The sequence below is a fragment of the Erinaceus europaeus genome, chromosome 16 (genome assembly GCF_950295315.1).
Source record: "Erinaceus europaeus chromosome 16, mEriEur2.1, whole genome shotgun sequence".
Taxonomy (NCBI): domain Eukaryota; kingdom Metazoa; phylum Chordata; class Mammalia; order Eulipotyphla; family Erinaceidae; genus Erinaceus; species Erinaceus europaeus.
This window is the reverse complement of record NC_080177.1, coordinates 36916587-36922926: the sequence shown is the minus strand read 5'-3', so window position 1 is coordinate 36922926 and position 6340 is coordinate 36916587.

Sequence of the window (6340 nt, the reverse complement as noted above, 5' to 3'; positions counted from 1 at the left end):
GAACACGTGGTGGCCAGGGTGACACCAAAAAAGAGTCTTATAACCCACTCTTGAGCTGTCAAACAGGAGCCAAAAGGACAAAGAAAGGAAAATCTTTGGCTTATTTCTGAACTCACCCCTAACCTCCCCTCCCCAAACCAGCCCCCAGGGGCTGGACAGCAGCTCCTAGCAGGCTTCCTGCTGAGCTATTTTCTTTACCAAGATTCCTGGCTCACCAGGGTTGTCATTCCAAGTCTTTTTCTTTTTTTTTTTTTCCTTCTCTTTTTGTTTCAGGTGGCTGGATCTCTATTTGAGTGATAAAAACCTATACCTGACCAATCAGAGCCTCAGCCCTACCTGGGAAAGAATATGTGGAGGTTTTTTTTTTTTTAATATACTTCTTATAATTGGCTGTCTTTGCTCAGACTGCCTGCAGCCAATCTGGATCAGTCCAAGCAGCAGACTGACTATTATTGTTTTTTATTCTATTTTAGTTTATTTTATTATTACTATTATTACACACACGTGTCCCTTTCTCCTCCTCCTTCTTCAGGTTGACCAAAATTAACTGTTGTTTTTTCCATTGAGAGGTGACTAGGTGTCCTATTCATTGTGGGAGGAACTTGTTTCTCTCTCCCCTCTTCCCTCCACTCTTCATTCTCTCTCCTCCTAGCTAATTAAAAAAAAAAAAAAAGAAAACCTCTTTCCTTACACTGCTTTTGTTATTTTTTTTCTTTTCTTCCTGAACTTACTAATATTCATTTGTGAATTATTTTGGTGAAGAAATCTGACTCAGAGTGGACTGACTGTGTGTCTCTCTCTCTTCTACTTCCCTTTCTCCTCTTGCTGTCCCTAGAATTTATAGTGGACAGTAGATTTGCATAACTGTCTATTCTTGCTTTCCCTTTTTTCCTTTCTTTTTCTTTTTCCTTTGGTTTTGGTTGCTATTTTTTTCTTGGACTGGAGGGGTTGTTTGTCTAACTGGTATTGGTTGAAGTGCACCAATTCTTCCTTGCTGCAGTTGCTATTGTTGTAATTTCTGAGGTTGATGACTTCATTTGTGAAAGGGCTTTAGTATAGTGTGGCTTACACTCAAGACACAACAACTGAAGAATGACAGAACAGAAAAATAAAAACCACATCAATAAAAAAATGGTCAAATCAAGAGCAAATAAAACTGCTACCACAATGAATTAGGACAGGAGCCCAGAAGAAACTCCAAATCAGTCAGAAGTAATCATAGCTAAGAAAAGTATACAAGTAATAGTAAGTCTAATAACCACAGAAATGAAGACAACTATGGAGGAAAGGGCTATCAGAATTAGGGAAACAACAGATGAGTGCCGCGGACCACTCAGTGGACAAGCAGCAGGAGGGTCAGGGGTCTTGAAGGCAACCTCCCAGGTGGGTCAGGAGTCGGTGAGGGAGAACAGATAGACACCACACTCTATTGGAGGGTGAATCTGGACTCATTTTAATAGTGAAACTGCATTAGCTTTTATACTTTTTTCAGGTTACATTCAGGTTGTCTAAGCAACCAGCTCATAAAGAAGTAACAATAGTCTTGTGACTTTGGCAGGCTACATGTTATTCTCCCATAACTGTAAAGAATGGGTACAATACTTTGTATTGTTCTGTTTCCAGGGGAGGTCATACCCAGAATTGTTTTAGACTTTTGTTGAGGGCTATCTCTACCATTAATCTTCTATGGGGGCATACAGATCTTTGACTAGTCATGGACCACTGCTCATCTAGGTCTGGTACAGTTTAACTATTAATCTTTCTTTGTTTCAATATGTCAACTTGTACCTGGGAGGCCTCAATCTCTGTATTGTTTCTATGAGGGGCAAGTCATAACATGACTTGTTTTGTCCGTCTATGCTGACCCACCTTCTCCACTTTCATAATGTAACTTTCAAATATGCTCCTGTGTAAGGGAGAGGGGGTGCTTTTGACTCTCCATTCCCACCAGGCACTGCCAAAGCATTATTAATCAATTGTGACAGTATAATTGTTTGTAGCAATAACGGGGGGGGGGGAGAATGCGTCGACCCATTCCCGTCCTTCTGCCCAGCTTCTTTGAAGTCTGAATGCAGGTCCAGAGGAGATGACTTTGTCAGTCTCTCTGGTGGTTGTGACGGGGCAGCGCAGATGAGTCCCTCAAGGAAAATACTAGCTACCTCGAGGTAATTAGAGACTGAAAGCTGAAATAGCTGAGCTAAAAGGCCAATTAGCAGAACAAGCTAATACTATAACCTAACTGAAGAAAGAAGCTGAGGGAAGGGAAAGCAGATTAACAGAAGCAGAAAACAGAATTAGTCAGACAGAGGAGGGTCTAGAGAAAACTAAGAAAGAGGTAAAAGAGCTAAAAAAGAGATTGAGAGACACTGAAAACAACAACAGAGACATATGGGATCATCTCAAAGAAGGAACATTTGTATAATTGGAACATTTGTATAATTGGAACATTTGTATAATTGGTACATTCGTATAATTGGCCTGCACCATGCCTCGGCCTCGCGTGAGCTTAATGTGCAGCTTGACGATACAAGAATCTGGCATGAAGCCCAGACAGTCTATCTTGGCGTTACTCTCGATCGCACCCTCTCATTTCACGAACATCTCATAAAAGCTGCAGCAAAGGTGGGCGCGAGGAATAACATCATTGCAAGACTGGCCAGCTCTTCATGGGGCACAAGCGCTTCCACACTACGATCATCATCTCTAGCATTATGCTATTCCACTGCAGAATACTGTGCCCCAGTATGGTTCCGTAGCCCCCATGTCCACTTGGTCGATTCCAAATTATATTCCTCCATGAGGATAATTTCTGGAACCATCCGTTCCACCCCGGTTCCATGGCTGCCAGTTCTTAGCAACATCGCCCCGCCAGATATTCGTTGGGATGCGGCATCATCTAAGTTCATTTCCCACGTCTACGCTCGACTGGACCTGCCAATGTACACGGATATCTTTGCCCACCCTGTTCAACGCTTGACGTCTCGTCATCCAATCTGGTCCCCTACGCCTACACTGAACTTCTCTGTTCCAGACTCTTGGAAACAGAGCTGGCAGTCAGCTGAGGTAAAGAACAAACACCTCATCACAGACCCCTGCAAGCGTCAACCCGGCTTTGACCTAGCACATTATGATTGGGCCCTCCTCAATCGCTATTGAACAGGCCATGGCTGGTGCGCTGCTATGTTCCATCGCTGGGGAGCCAGAGACGACCTGAACTGCCCCTGTGGCTCCAGACAGACTATGACCCACATAGTCAATGACTGCCACCTCTCCACATTCAAAGGAGGTCTTGAAACTTTACATCAGGCTCAACCTGACGCTGTTGACTGGCTATGGAAGAAGGGCAAATGCTAGAAGAAGAAGAAGAAGGAAGAAAGGAAGGGGAAGTAAACATTGTAGAGGAAATAGAACCATAGACTTTAAATTAAATAAAGTAATAAAAGATAGGCAAGGCCATTAAATAATGATTATAGGATCAATCAACCAAGAAAATTTAAAAATTATTAACATCTATGCAGCCAGTGAGGGAAAATCTAAATATATCAAACACCTACTGAAAGTACTACAAAAATACATCAGTAGTAATACAATAATAGTGGGAGACTTCAACACCCCATTCTCACACTTAGATCAACGAAGCAGAGAATCAACAAAGAAACAAGAGAATTAAATGAAGAGATGGACAGACTAGACCTGCTAGACATTTCAGAGTTCTTCACCTCCAAAAACAGGAATACACATTCTTTTCAAATCCACACAGCACATCCTCAAGGATAGACCACATGTTAGGCCACAAAGACAGCATCAACAAATTCAAGAGCATTGAAATCATACAAAGTATCTTCTCAGACCACAGTAGAGTGAAGCTAACATTCAACAACAAACAGAAAATTACTAAAAGTCACAAAATTTGGAAACTCAACAACATGCTGCATAAGAACTGCTGGGTCAGAGAGATACTCAAGGAAGAAATTCAAATGTTCCTGTAAACAAATGAAAATAAAGATACAAGCTATCAAAATATTTGGGACACAGCTAAAGCAGTACTGAGAGGGGACACTCATAACTATATTATAGAACAAGAAAAAGCTCAAATAAACGACCTGGAAAAAACTGGAAAAAAAACTACTAGAAGTTATTAGGCAATATAGCAAGGTGTCAGGCTACAAAATCAGTGTACAAAAATCAGTGGCATTTCTTTATGCAAACACTAAATCCAAAGAAGAGGCTATCCAGAAATCACTCCCATTCACTGTTGCAGCAAAATCAATAAAATACCTAGGAATAAAGCTGACCAAAGAAGTGAAAATCTTGTATACTGAAAACTGAGTCAGGATTCAAGGAAATAGAAAATGATACCAAGAAATGGAAAGGCATCCCATGTTCATGGATCTGAAGAATTAATATCATCAAAACGAATATTCTTCCCAGAGCTATATACAAATTTAATGTGATAACCATCAAAGTTCCACCAAGCTTCTTTAAGAAAATAGAACAAAAATTTAAATCATTTATCTGGAACCAGAAAACAACTAGAATCACCAAAACAATCTTGAGGAAAAGAAACAGAAATGGATCAATCACACTCCCAGATCTCAAACAATATTATAAGGCCATCATCATCAAAACAGCTTGGTACTGCACAAAAATAGGCACACAGACCAGTGGAACAGAATTGAAAGCCCAGAACTAAACCCCCACACCTATGGACATCTAATCTTTGACAAGGGGGCCCAAAGTATTAAATGGAGAAAGGAAGCTCTCCTCAATAAATGGTGCTCGGAAAACTGAGTTGAAACATGCAGAAGAATGAAACTGAATCACTTTATCTTATCAGAAAAAAAAAATCAACTCCAAATGTATCAAGGATCTGCATGTTAGACCAGAAACTATCAAATACTTAGAGGAAAACATTGGTGGAACACTTTCCCACCTAAACCTCAAGGACATCTTTGATGATATTAACCCAATTGCAAGGAAGACTACAACATAAACAAATCAATGGGACTACATCTAATTGAAAAGCTTCTGCACAGCCAAAGAAACTATCACACAAACAATGAGACCCCTCACAGAATGGGAGAAGATCTTCACATGCCATACATCAGACAAAAAACTAATTACCAAAATATACAAAGAGTTCACCAAACATAGAAACAAAAAAGCATATGACAACATCCAAAATTGGGCAGAGGATATGAACAGAACATTCACTGCAGAAGAGATCCAAAAGGCTAACAAACATATGAAAAATTGCTCCAGGTCACCTATTGTCAGAGAAATGCAAATTAAGACAACAATGAGCTATCACCTCACTCCTATGAGAATGGCATACATCAAAAAGGACAGCAGCAACAAATGCTGGAGAGGCTGTGGGGACAAAGGAACCCTTCTGCACTGCTGGTGGGAATGTAACTTGGTCCAACCTCTGTGGAGAGCAGTCTGAAGAACCCTCACAAGGCTAGACATGGACCTTCCATATGGCCCAGTAATTTCTCTCCTGGGGATATACCCCAATGACTCCATAATAACCAATCAAAAAGATATGTGTACACCTTTATCCAGAGCAGCACAATTCATAATAGCTAAATTCTGGAAGCAACCCAGGTGCCCAACAACAGATGAGTGGCTGAGAAAGCTGTGGTATATAAACACAATGGAATACTACTCAGCTATTAAGAACAATGAATGCACCTTCTCTGATCCATCTTGGACAGAGCTAGAAGGAATTATGTTAAGTGAGCTAAGTCAGAAAGATAAAAGACTAGTATGGGATGATCCCACGCATAAACAGAAGTTGAGAAAGAAGAACAGAAAGGGAAACTCAAAGCAGGATTTGACTGAATTTGGAGTAGGGCACCAAAGTAAAAACCCTGGGTTGAGGGTGAGGGTAGATGTTCAGCTTCACAGAGTAGGGAGGGAATGGGGAGGATAGGATGGGGCACAGTTTTTTGGTGGTGGGAATGGTGTTTTTATACACTCCTAGTAATTTGTAGTCATATAAATCACTATTTAATTAACATGAGAGGGGAAAAATTGATTGTCTCAAACTTTTTAATGCACAGATTAAAGGCTAAGTCTTTATTTAGTATGTTGACTCTCTTAAAAGCTTAGACCAGGAAGAACAGAAGCAGCCGGTGGCACAGCTATATACAAATAATGTCAAAGTACATAAATTATGGTGATGTTGTATATGACACAGCAAATCCTAACAAAGGGATTTTTCAAAGTTAAACCAATTGCCAAATAATATAATTATAGCAATAACTATCTATTGTCTTCTTAAACCCTAAGACAGCAAGAACCTCCCGCTTCCTCTATAGAGCCTCTCCCAGTCCTG